Source organism: Periplaneta americana, unplaced genomic scaffold (assembly GCF_040183065.1).
Source record: "Periplaneta americana isolate PAMFEO1 unplaced genomic scaffold, P.americana_PAMFEO1_priV1 scaffold_45, whole genome shotgun sequence".
NCBI lineage: Eukaryota > Metazoa > Arthropoda > Insecta > Blattodea > Blattidae > Periplaneta > Periplaneta americana.
In genome coordinates, this window is record NW_027185526.1 from 65,226 (window position 1) to 78,427 (window position 13,202).

The 13,202-nt window shown below is 39.8% G+C and overlaps 1 non-coding gene across 1 annotated transcript; it reads left to right on the forward strand.

Annotated features, from left to right (window-relative positions):
• Window positions 1-272: 272 nt before the first annotated feature.
• LOC138694123 (5S ribosomal RNA) lies at window positions 273-391 on the forward strand. The gene has a single exon (XR_011330798.1). It is a non-coding gene; the product is annotated as a 5S ribosomal RNA (ribosomal RNA).
• The last annotated feature ends 12,811 nt before the right edge of the window (window positions 392-13,202 follow it).

The following is a 13,202-nucleotide window of genomic DNA, read 5'->3' on the forward strand; positions in this document are numbered from 1 at the left end:
TTGAACAACAATCCACCTGTGGCTTAACTTAGAATGCCGACTAGCTGTTTTATTAATCCCGTGTCAATCCAGCAGTGTGTGACGTTGAAACGTAACCAAACTGCCGTTGATAGATAGATTTATCATCTATCCCAATGACATCCAACGAGCTTGGTAATTTAGGTACAGAGTCTAAGCAGGCAGTTTACGTGTGTGTGTGAGCGAGTGCAGGTTTTATCGAGTGCACCCCAATCCCATCGTCCTCAAGTGCCTACAGATTACGCAGTTTCATCGGCAACGGCCATACCATGTTGAAAATACCGGTTCTCGTCCGATCACCGAAGTCAAGCAACATTGGGCGTGGTCAGTACTTGGATGGGTGACCGCTTGGGAACACCACGTGCCGTTGGCGATTTTTTTTTTTACGTCACTATTTCCAGCGTGTTCTAATAAGACTTATGGGATATTATGTTCCCTTCCCTATTCCAGCTATAGCTTGGATGATGACGCCGCTGCATAATTGTAGAGTAATTGATAATTCTTAAGTACTTGCAGCTCCGTATTGAAACTTATGACTGGTAGCATATTCATATGAGACGGTTCACTTCTCTGCGTTTTCTCGAAGAAGGGAATATGTATTCAGGGGATTGTGAACGTACCTCGCGCTCTCCCTAGAAGTTAGAGACATTTTAGGTAAAGAATGTAATATACTGTACATATATGGCTAATTAAAATCCCATTAGTTACTACATTTCAGTGGGTAGTACAAATTCCATAATGAAAATATCTCTGTCCTAGTAGTTGTATCCTTTAAAGAAGCTCGTTGTTTTCCCATGATGAAGGGCAGAACTTGGTCGGTAGAAATTTAAACAGACTGCATTATCAGACCAGGCGTTATTTCAATATCAGCGTTTAGTTTAGGAAATATAGCAATAGCGGAGTTGGGAGAAGTAGTTATAGCATGTACAGTAAGTATAAACAGTTCGCTGTACTGTACAGTGAATATAAATATTTGAATGTACGATGGCAAAACATCAGACATACAGTACGTAGCTCACATATCTTTAAAAATAAATAAATAAATAAATAAATAAAAATAAAGAAGACATTCTGAGGAGTGAGTGGAAAGTGCATATTATAATGAATATTTTTAACTCTCAGTTGACATTGAGAGAGAAAGCCATGCATCGGGGAACCGGTGACTGTTTTTGCGTTACCTTCTGCTATTGGCGTTGTTGGTTAGTAACGAATGAAAGGGGTAGGACGCGGAATCAAATGTCAAAAAACGATAGGGAAATAATAGTAACTGGTTGTATTTCGATCGAGCTCGGCGTGCTGATTCACCAGTGGGGTGTTTCACAAAGTTTACAATCTTTGGAAATTGTGAACTCTGTTTGTAAACTTCTGTTTCACAATCTTTGTTTGTAAAGGTGGACTGTACAAAGGAAATCAAATCTTTACGAATGAAATTTTGCGCTCTTTACAAGTGATATGTTTGTTTCACAACGAAGGAGTAATTTTACAAACGTGTAAACTAAACTTTACTAGTGAAGTTAGCACATTTTCTACAGTAGCCCTGTTGAAATAGCTTCTAATTGTGAATGAAAAAAATAAACACATATGTATAAAATCAATTTTATAGTAACAGGGTACCATTAAGAATTACACTGAAGCAGTTGTGATGTTATTGAGTAGTTCTAGCGACTCAGACGAAGATTTTGCATTTAGGCCTAACGTAGAATTTTCCGGCCACGTTCGTATCATTGTACGAATATTAATGAAAGGTTTCGAATGAATCCCGCGCTATACTTCAGAATACCGCGTTAGTTCTTATATACGAGGAACGTATTTAATAAATACTCGCACTTAAAGAAGAAAAACTTTGCACCGAAAACCAATCACTTAATAATGCAATGTCGGCATTACTTACGCAGTATTCTGAAGTCGTTCCGAATCCCATTTCGCTGTAATCTCTCCTACAAGATATGGGACATCACATGCAACATCTGAAAGGGAAAAGTGGTGCCCTAACCTCAAAGCGAGAACTGCATTGGTTGCATAGTAGCTCTCAGTTCCCTGCGTTAGCAGATAAGAACGGAATTTATAAGATTACAGTGTGCAAAAGTTCACACATGGTAGTTGATGTTGTTACAAGATTGAAAAAACTCGAGGCGGGTTATTGATCACCGAATGTGCTTACTCGGGCAAAGGATTTTTATGCTCCTCCTGCTGGGTTCCCTAATGTTGGCGAGGTTATGGATGAAACAATAAAATATACTGATGGACCAGCAGAGAGCGAAGTTGATTTTAATGGATGGACATGTTAGCTGCTCTATCAACTGCATATAACTACGTGGGTCAAATCCATTATTTATCAATTATTTGAATGAATTTCGCGCTAACTTTCGTCAGTTAAGTCGTAGGCTAATTAATGCATTGGTATGCTCGACCAATTGCATGCCGCGAAACTCCGTTGTCGCCGATGTAGCAAAATCTAAATAAAATATATATAAAAAAATATAAACATGTCCATCGATAGTTCTAAAATTACAGCTACTTTACCTCTGATCCTTAGTGATTTTTGTAAACTGTCGTTGGCGATTTTGTTCAACCAATTATGCGTATTTGTAAGTTTGTTTCGCCGATTTTGTAAAGTTCGTTAAAACATACAAGTGAATAAGATTGCATTGTGAAACACAGTTAACAAGCATATGTAATATTTCCGTTGTTAATTGTATATTGTTAATTTGTAATTTGTTAGCGTTGTGAAACATGCCCCCATTTACCTTTAGAGGTAATATCTACATTAATATTTAGTTAAAATTTAAAGAAATTTTAAACGAATGGAAGCTGCATTTTAATTCACCCCAAATTACTATGTTCCCTTTCAGATTATCAGCTGTTGTTGTTGTTGTTGTTGTATTGTAAGTTCTCACTTATTGTTAGCTAGCCGTACCCGTTCGCTCCGCTCCACCTGTTAGAAATAAATATAAAGTAATTACATAATTAAAATAGGACGTCTGATCCAGGGAACAACTTTTACAACAGCGCAAGATAATCTGCTTCGCATATTACCCAATTTTTTTTTAGCACTGCATTTATTGCATATATATTTTATGTATTTTAACACGATTCAATTGAGCATAGTTAAAATATGAATTATTAAAATAATGGATTGCCAAGCTAAAGTACTATTACTGCATACTAAATCAATACACTCTCGTTGTTCGTTAATTCTCTGAGATTAAAATGCGTGTACATAAATATTATTTTAAGAAATACAGAAAACGAATGTACAAAATAGCCTATCAAATTTTCTGTGCATAAGAAGCTATTTTAATCTTACCTGTCCTCGATTTACTCAGACGTTACTGTAATAACATTATAGCATTATGTCCATCTAGAGAAACTACAGTTTCCAATGGTGAAATAATAACTAATTATACAAATCAGTTAATTTACGAGCTTGTGATATTACTTCATACAAACACAGAAACATTCCCTGTAGGCTATGTTTAATAGCTTTCGATTGTTTGTTGATGTCCAAGGCCCCTGTTTCGATTGTTGTTGTCCAAGGCCCCTTATAGACGAAGTCATTTGTTCTTAATTCATTGCACCGTCTTAGATAGCGTTATTTTAATTTTAAAACTCATTTATCTCATTAAATATCAGTCCTATCAAAATGTTGTAAAAAAATAAAACTTAACGGAAATCATTTTTAAAGGAACATCTGTTATGTAACATTTTTTCTCAAATATCAATAATAAGCGAGATATTTCGATTTATTTAATTCAGGCCCCCTTATAACTCCCCTTTTAAATAATGTATTTCGAATGCCATATAGCCTAAAATCTAAGTTACAACAAACTTAATTTATATTCCAGTTTTCATATAAATCGGTTCAGCCATTATCGCGTGAAAAGGTAACAAACATACAGACAGACATACAAACAAAAATTTCAAAAATGCGATTTTCGGTTTCAGGGTGGTTAATTATATATGTTAGGACCAATTACTTTTGGAAAATCGAAACTTACCAGAAAAATTTCGGCTACAGATTTATTATTAGTATAGATAGTACGAGATACGACCGCAATTTTGTACGACTAGTGTAATGAAGGAATGCAAAAAATTATTTTGGAACTTTGCAATGTTAGTCTATCATTAAAATAAAATTAAATCTTAATTCGTCCCTTTTGCAGGAGTCTTCTTCATCCAGTATGTTGTTGGCTGATATGGAGGAGGAGGGGGGGGGGACATGCTCTAAAGGGATTAAATTTGCTTAGCAAATCGATATGGTGACTAACGCTTGCAATGCGTCATAGCTATAATTGTACTGCGCGGTAATTTCAGAGTAATAAGAGTTCAGTTCAGGGATCTGCTAATTTCTTCATATTGTGTTCGGCAATGGAATAGTACCGCAGTAGCATTAAGAGGTTTTTATAATTTGAACTGATATGTGCAGGTATATTGACCCCCCCCCCCTCCCACCGCTGGCCGACGCGGACTGCAATGACAACAGTAAGCCACACGTCATACGTAAGCCTTTCTTCTTCTTCATCTTTGCTCGCCTGGCAAATACAGTCTTGGATTTCACATATTCAATTTTTCACAGTCCCAACTCCCTTGCATGGACGTGTTTTCACGTACCTTTAAAGTTTCTCCTCTCATTCATTCAGTCTATTCGCAAGCCTGAGGGTTTTCCGTGGTTTTCCCTAAGGAGCTAAGACAAATGTAGGGATGAGCCCAGAAAGAAAAGGGCATTCACTTCCTTAGACCCTGGTAACTGCTCTTTTTAGAGGAAGGAGGAGGAGAAAGAAACCCCCCCACCCCCACCGACGTGGACTGCAATGACAACAGTAAGCAACACGTTATATGTAAAGCCTTTATTATTATTATTATTATTATTATTATTATTATTTACAATGGGACTAAAGGTGGTGTAGATACACTATGTCAAATGTGCCACAATCTTTCCTGCAATAGAAAGACGAGGCGCTGGCCACTAGCAATATTTTACAACATGCTAAATATTGCAAGTATAAATTCATGGATAATTTATAGTTAGAAGAACTCAGAAAACAATATCAAGAAAACAATTCATTTTCCAATTGTGTGAAGAGCTGACAAAACCGTGGATGCAGCACCGCTTTGCACGTCCTACTTTACACCGATCTCTGCGGGCAACAATTGAAGAACATCTGAACATTGCTGTGCAACAACAATGCCAGGTAATGCAGCCAGATGGTGAACGTACTGTTTGCTATAAATGTCCTGCAAAGAAGAGGAGAATGATGACAACATTTTGTGGACTTTGCAAAAAGGGGTTCTGCAGAGAACATCGCGCTGTTGTTTGCACTAATTGTAAATAGGACAATAACATGAACGTAAAGACTTTATGACAAACTTAAAATTAAATGAACACTAATGGCTACGAAAAGTGTAAAAGTTGTTAAATGTGTGATATTGAGTTGATTTCAGTTAATTAAAATGTGAGTAGTAAAAATTACGAATGCTTACCTTTAACATGAGTACAGTGATGATTACCTGTCTAGGGTTAAGTAGTCGCGTGGTGAGTTTAGGAATTCCCAGACCACCTCTAAGATTGTTTAAAATAAAGGTATTGTAATCGTACGTTTCTGTCTTTTGTCAATAGTAACGTTGACCTTTCTTTTTCGAGAAAACAAAATCTGTTGTACAGTTAAAGGTACTGAAATAGTAAGAAATTTTCTGAAATCCCCACGCGTTTGCAAGTGTAAGTCTCTGTTGTAACCTGTTGATTTACGAGAGACTGCGTGTGCTTCCGTACAGTGTTTCTAAAATGTGCAGTAACGAGTCAGAAATCATTGGAATGTAGTGTAGGTGTGTTTGTTATAACCGGGAATCAATCCGCAGTACTTGACCAATCAACTACGGGAAATATCAGAAAAATTGGCAGGAGTTAGCAAGAAAAACAAAGGTAAAATATCACGTGAACGAGCACCGATACCGAGCACTATGTACAATATACCCTAGAGAAAAAGACAAGAAAACAAAAGTCAACCGCTGCAAGTGTTACGAAGTGGTGTGTGAAACATATAATGAAGAATGTCTGCGGGAAGCGCATCTAGTGAGATAAAGGGTGAAATGGAGGATTCTGCTAAAAATAAAGAAAGGAAGAAAAATGTTTACAGTTAATACAAGTATTGTTTTCTCTTGTGGGTTTATGTTTAGTATAATAGATGTGTGTGTGTGTGTGTGTGTGTGTGTGTTTCATTAAAAATTAGCATATCCTTAATGAATACATCCTAAGTGGTATAAATGAAATTGTATAAACTGCAGGGAATCTTAAAATATGAAAATTGCGATAGTTGTTTTCTTTACAGTCCGACCTTTTTTAATAAACTAGTGTGAGATATGAAGTTTTGCACATTTAAGGGTTGTTAACATGAATGTAAGGAATATATATTATGATATGATATGATATGATTCTCAAATACTCTGTCCTGCTGACCCTTCACATTTCTGTATTCGGGCGAGTGTGTATTCTTCTTCTTCTTCTTCTTCTTCTTCTTCTTATTATTATTATTACTATTACTATAATTATTATTATTATTATTATTATTATTATTATTATTATTATTGTGTGAAGAGTTGTATCGGAAGTGCTTTATAGACTAAATTAATAATTTCTATCTTAACTGAAATATTTACATTATATTTCACACAGTATAGTTACAGGTAGCATAAATTCAGATAATGGTTTTTATATGGGAATCTACTTCTTGTGTTTAGAGGCTACATTTATACAGAGTTAATAATTTCTCCCCTATGTAACATATTTCCATGAAATTTTATACGCATCTATGCAAAAACGAATTATGCTCGTGTAATTAGGGAATTAGGGAAAAATTAGTGTTTCTGATAATTTTTAATGTTTTAATAGAAATTATGCTCCTAAAAGATGACTAGCCTGCCATATTTTTCGCAGTTGGTAACAAAATGCTAGATTCATGGATATACTCCATAATTTAGTTGTTCATTATATGTTCAAGAAGTGTTGAATTTTTCTTGGAGAAATTAAGCTCCTTCATCCAGACTCTGAAAAGTGGCTGCTGTCGAATTCGTAAAGCGCCACCAAGAGATGAATATAACATCTAAGTTTGCAGGATGTAGCAGCTAAATTTTAAGCCGTATAGAGTTTAATATTTGATTAATGTGTGGGTAGAAGAATTGAAAGTTAACTCAGGTTTACTTGTAATGCACAGCCTGTTAAATATGTCGTAAAAAAAAAAAAAAAAAAAAAAAACTAGTTGCACAAATCTCAGTAAACGTGCCAATTAAATGAATGCTAACGTATTATAGATTGCTTTTCGCGTATTAAATGAAAGTACACATCTTGTCCTATGACCTCCATAAGGGAAGGTTTAACAATATAAAACAGCCACTGACCCCACGAACAAAAATCAACTGAAGAGCGTGACTTAAAAAAAAAAAAAAAAAAAAAAAAAAAAAAAAAAAAAAAAAAAAAAAAAAAAAAAACTCATGTTTTGTCCCACCTCTTACTGATATTGATGTTTTGTATGTTGTTGTGCACAATGCCTAGCTTTTGTTTAAGCCTAGATATTACTTAAACTTCGGTTATGATGAAGTTGATTTTCTTACATAGTTTTGCGTTCTGGACAACTGTGCGCCGGCATCTCTCGGAACATCCGAGATCAGGTCCCTATCCCCTCCACCGCAAAGTCAAATAGCGTCTGTCACTTGATTTTGAATATTAAACAAACATACCATCACGGCATTTCCGTTATGGCATCTGGTGTCATCAATAAGCTACAAATAAAGGAAAGAAAGAAAGAAAGAAAGAAAGAAAGAAAGAAAGAAAGAAAGAAAGAAAGAAAGTAGCACAGTCACTGTCCTGAACAAGGTACGCAAGTATTATTTTAATTAATGCGTATCGCCTACCAGCCGCCGAAACTATTCGACAGGAGAGTGAATATCCTACACGGTCCTGTAAAAATGTTCTGAATACACTAAATGACGTGTAATTTTTTTTCTATTATTAGGACAATTGAACGTGTCATTGCTCCTGCGGGTTGCTTTGTTTCACACCACAGAGAATTCAGGTTCTCTACCCCCCGGTATTCTAGAGATAAGAGAGCGATGAGGTTAAAGGAGTAGGCGTTTGTTCGTGTTTTTGTTTTTACTTTAGAAAAATTGCGAAACGTGACGCAATAGCGATAAGTTTTATGAACAAGTTTGCTGAATCGACCAATTGAAGGTAATTTATATTTTGCTAAAGAAGAGAGGAGATTAATGAAATCAGTTATTGTAATAATCGTAGTAGATTGAAGGAATTGTTTGTATTCAAACTCCTTTTGTGAAATAAGCTGCTCGGATGCTTATCAGGGTGACGGTTATAAATGTTATCGTAATACCCACCCGAGGTCACAAAGGTCACAGTCTTCCGCTTGTCCTTTCCTAAGCAGACCACGTCTGTACTATCGAAAATAATGAGTCACAGTTATAGTTTCGTGAAAGTAAAAAATGTTAGATAGGAGACAAGTAGCTACTCTTATACAATCATAATCACATTTTGTATCCAATATAGTATAAACGAGCTACATGTAAGTACTGTGTAAAGTTTCATTAAAACAATATATTATATATGAGACAAGTCACTAATTTTTGTCAAAACGCATCGTCTATAAAGGGGTAGTTTCTCCTCTTATACAGTAGTGACTATAGTGCGAAGTTTCATGGAAATATGTCACATTTTTAGTCCAGCTAGATTTGCTTTCTGGACCACTTTGAGCCTTGGCGCTTGTGATCGGTCGGACGGAGGATCACTCGTCCCGGCGGCGTTAACCCTTAATTTGGTAAATATATATAATGTGCAATATTATAGAACTGTGAAATTTTTTTTTAATTTTCCTAAGAAACTTTGTTATCCATCGTTCTATTAAAAAATTGTTTATTAACCTATAGGATACATTGCGATATTTGTCAAACAGGCTGTGGGAAAATGCTGATACGGTGAGGAATGGAAAGGGAGAAACCATTTATATTATTGAGGTGACCTTGAACTGAGGGTAGTAGGAACGAGACCTGGAGTACGGTACAACCGGCTCTTCCGAGAAATAACTAGTGGCCCTGAAAAGGGCCTTTTTGCGGGCAGGAGTACCTTTGTTAATTCAAGCCCTCTCGCCGCGGATGCGCCTAGCCAGCTGAATATCCTTGGGCATAATGGTCACGCGCTTGGCGTGGATGGCGCAAAGGTTGGTATCCTCGAAGAGACCGACGAGGTATGCCTCGCTTGCCTCCTGCAAGGCCATTACGGCTGAGCTCTGGAAACGGAGGTCGGTTTTGAAATCCTGAGCGATTTCACGCACCAAGCGCTGGAAAGGCAGCTTGCGGATGAGGAGCTCGGTGCTCTTCTGGTAACGACGGATCTCGCGAAGAGCAACTGTACCAGGTCGGTATCGATGGGGTTTCTTCACGCCTCCAGTAGCCGGTGCGCTCTTCCTAGCGGCCTTCGTTGCCAGCTGCTTTCGTGGAGCCTTGCCTCCCGTGGACTTACGCGCAGTTTGCTTCGTACGTGCCATCGCTTACTCCTTCGTCCTCGCAACCCAAGTTGACGCAATACAGTCGCGCCCGCTGCCCCCAAGAGGGGTATTTATGTCTTCGCCCGTTGAGAAGCCACGCCCCTTCCGTAATGTGATTGGTCCGCGGGTTTTAGTATATAAACCAAAAAATGACCCGCCGTCGAGATCACTTTTAACCTTCGTCACACGAGCAACATGACTGGACGCGGCAAGGGAGGCAAGGGTCTTGGCAAAGGTGGAGCGAAGCGCCACAGGAAGGTTCTCCGAGATAATATTCAGGGCATCACGAAGCCGGCCATTCGTCGTCTCGCCCGACGTGGAGGCGTAAAGCGTATCTCCGGCCTCATCTACGAGGAGACGAGAGGTGTTCTCAAGGTCTTTCTGGAGAACGTAATCCGTGACGCTGTAACATACACCGAGCACGCGAAGCGGAAGACAGTCACGGCCATGGACGTGGTATACGCCTTGAAGAGGCAGGGGAGGACTCTCTACGGGTTCGGCGGTTAGACTGCCTACACACGTCTGCTGCCGAATCCGTCGGCAAAACGGCCCTTTTCAGGGCCATAAAATCCGTCTAAAAAGGGCAGTAGTTGTCGAGATTAATTTAATTCACCTTTACTGTGTGACCACTAGCTCAACAGGCCAGTGCGGAAAACAGAACTTATTTCGTAGGGGCACTTCAGTATCAGCAAAAGACGTTGTAAGAAATGCCTCTCCGTTTTTCAAATGGGTCTGACCCCAACGCTTGGTATATCAAGTGGAAAGACCGGATTCCTCTGTGAAGCCTTGCTCCTCGGATTATGTTACCTGTTACTGTAAACTTCTGTAAGTCAATAATCACTGTCCGAAGAATTGGTGGGTAATATGACAACGCAGGTAGGCAATGCTCACCAGACCGTAACAAGGAACCGAGGGGATTGACACATACTGAACATCACATCACCACGTTTTTGCAATGCCAACTTTTAGGTCATAGGAATCCAGTGTGGTAAACACTGGGGAGAAGAGGTACACATCGCATGTCAGAACACAGGACTTCGTCCTGTCAGACAACTTCCACGTATAGCTTGCGTCATTTCGGTTCGAACGAAACGACAGAGAGAGGGGAAATTCGAACGCAAATTGTCAAAGCCTTCGATTCCTACGAGAAGGTCATGTCATCATCTCAGTATTGGGGTTCCTGCGCGTGCGGCCAATATGTGCACCAACAAACAAACGCATTAGGAACTCTATTATAACGCCGTAAGTTGTTCACCAGTTATCGATTTCTTATTCAAAATTAGTTTCATTCGTAGTATGTAGTAAAGTAAACTAGTATATTCAAACGTATATGTCTAAAACCACGATGGGCACCAAAGAAGGGGACTTGTGATTATTTTCACGATAATCTCCATTACTCTAATATGATAGAAATATATTACATAAATTTCGAAGCCAACTATGTACCTTGGCATCATCATCTAATTTAACTCGTATTGTGTTAAATTATATAATAATAATGAAACCTTTCTATATGCATCAGTATAATGTGTTATCACACAATAGCCTAGTAAATGTACAACGGTTTCAAGTACTTCAGTGCGAACCTGGGACAACGACATCGTTCAGAGCACAAAATTACAGAATGATGATATTAAATCAGCCCACCGGTATAGAGAGAGAGAGAAAGTTGACACGCGTAATGAAATTACATTACGAAGCCGTGAGAGAGGATTAACAATACTGGCTATTTCTGACTTTTGTGAGGTTAGTGGGGCCCTTAAAAGGGCCGTTTTACGGAGAAGGGGCTTAAGCCTTCTTCTCGGTTTTCTTCGGGAGGAGAACCGCCTGGATGTTGGGCAACACACCACCCTGGGCGATGGTGACGCCGGACAGGAGTTTGTTCAGCTCCTCGTCGTTGCGAATGGCGAGCTGTAAGTGACGAGGAATGATCCTAGTCTTCTTGTTGTCACGAGCTGCGTTGCCAGCCAACTCGAGAACTTCGGCCGCCAGGTACTCCATCACCGCGGCCAGGTAGACTGGCGCACCGGCACCAACTCGCTCTGCGTAATTGCCCTTACGCAAAAGACGGTGGATACGGCCTACCGGGAACTGCAACCCAGCACGGCTGGATCGAGACTTTGACTTTCCCTTCACCTTGCCTCCCTTTCCACGACCCGACATGATGCTACTCCTACTTGCAGCTGTTTAACTACAAGAACGACGCCTCGCCCAAAATGATGCAGGGCCCGACGGTAACCTTCACTTTTACGCCAACGTCAATAATCGACAGCGGACCAATCGTAAAGTCACAAACGTTTGCGCTGTTTCTATTGGCTCGCACTGGGAAGGCAGTACGGCATTGTCCCTGCGACTTAAATATTTTTCTCCCTCCGGGCTCATCATCAGACGAGCACCATGCCCCCCAAAGCTTCCGGAAAGGCTGCCAAGAAGGCCGGCAAGGCCCAGAAGAATATTTCGAAGGGCGATAAGAAGAAGAAGCGCAAGAGGAAGGAGAGCTACGCCATTTACATCTACAAGGTTCTGAAACAAGTTCACCCAGACACGGGAATCAGTTCAAAGGCTATGAGCATCATGAACAGCTTCGTTAACGACATCTTCGAGCGCATCGCCGCGGAAGCTTCGCGGCTCGCGCATTACAACAAGCGGTCGACCATCACCAGTCGGGAGATCCAGACAGCCGTCCGTCTCCTGCTACCCGGTGAGCTGGCCAAGCACGCCGTCAGTGAAGGGACCAAGGCCGTCACAAAATACACTAGTTCCAAGTAAGCGGGAGTGCTTGCTAGGGAATCAGCAACCGGCCCTTTTAAGGGCCACAAGTTATTCATAACAGAGTAGATGAATGAAGAACAACAGCGTTTCCCACCGAGTGAAAATTTAAATAATCACCCCGATAACACTTCTAGGATAGATAATACATTATAGGCAGTCCATGGGAGACTTGGATCCACGAGGCAAATTCGTTTCCTTAATAGTTTCGTACGACTTATATGAGAGCGCGGTGTCATTCCTACTCACTTGGCAGCATTAATTGTTGAGGGAAAACAACTTAGAAGGTAACTTGTCGACCGCGGTCATAATCCTTCCGCAGGCCACTACTGAGAATCTGTGGACATACGGGTAATCTATCTTTATTGAAACTCGGGTTCATAACATACGACTGATACTTTATATATCTGTCACGTAATCCATCAAGAGACAAATGTCCCCCCCCCCCTAGTCAGTAGCGAGCTTCAGTCCATTCGTAGTAGCCGCCGGTGCAAGAAGTGAATTGAAGTTTGTGTGAAGTTCCGTAGTATGGCATGAAAATGATGTCGAAAATCCGACTACAGTTCCACAACCATGTGGTTGAAAGGAGGCTCCGCTGTTGAACAACAATCCACCTGTGGCTTAACTTAGAATGCCGACTAGCTGTTTTATTAATCCCGTGTCAATCCAGCAGTGTGTGACGTTGAAACGTAACCAAACTGCCGTTGATAGATAGATTTATCATCTATCCCAATGACATCCAACGAGCTTGGTAATTTAGGTACAGAGTCTAAGCAGGCAGTTTACGTGTGTGTGTGAGCGAGTGCAGGTTTTATCGAGTGCACCCCAATCCCATCGTCCTCAAGTGCCTACAGATTACGCAGTTTCATC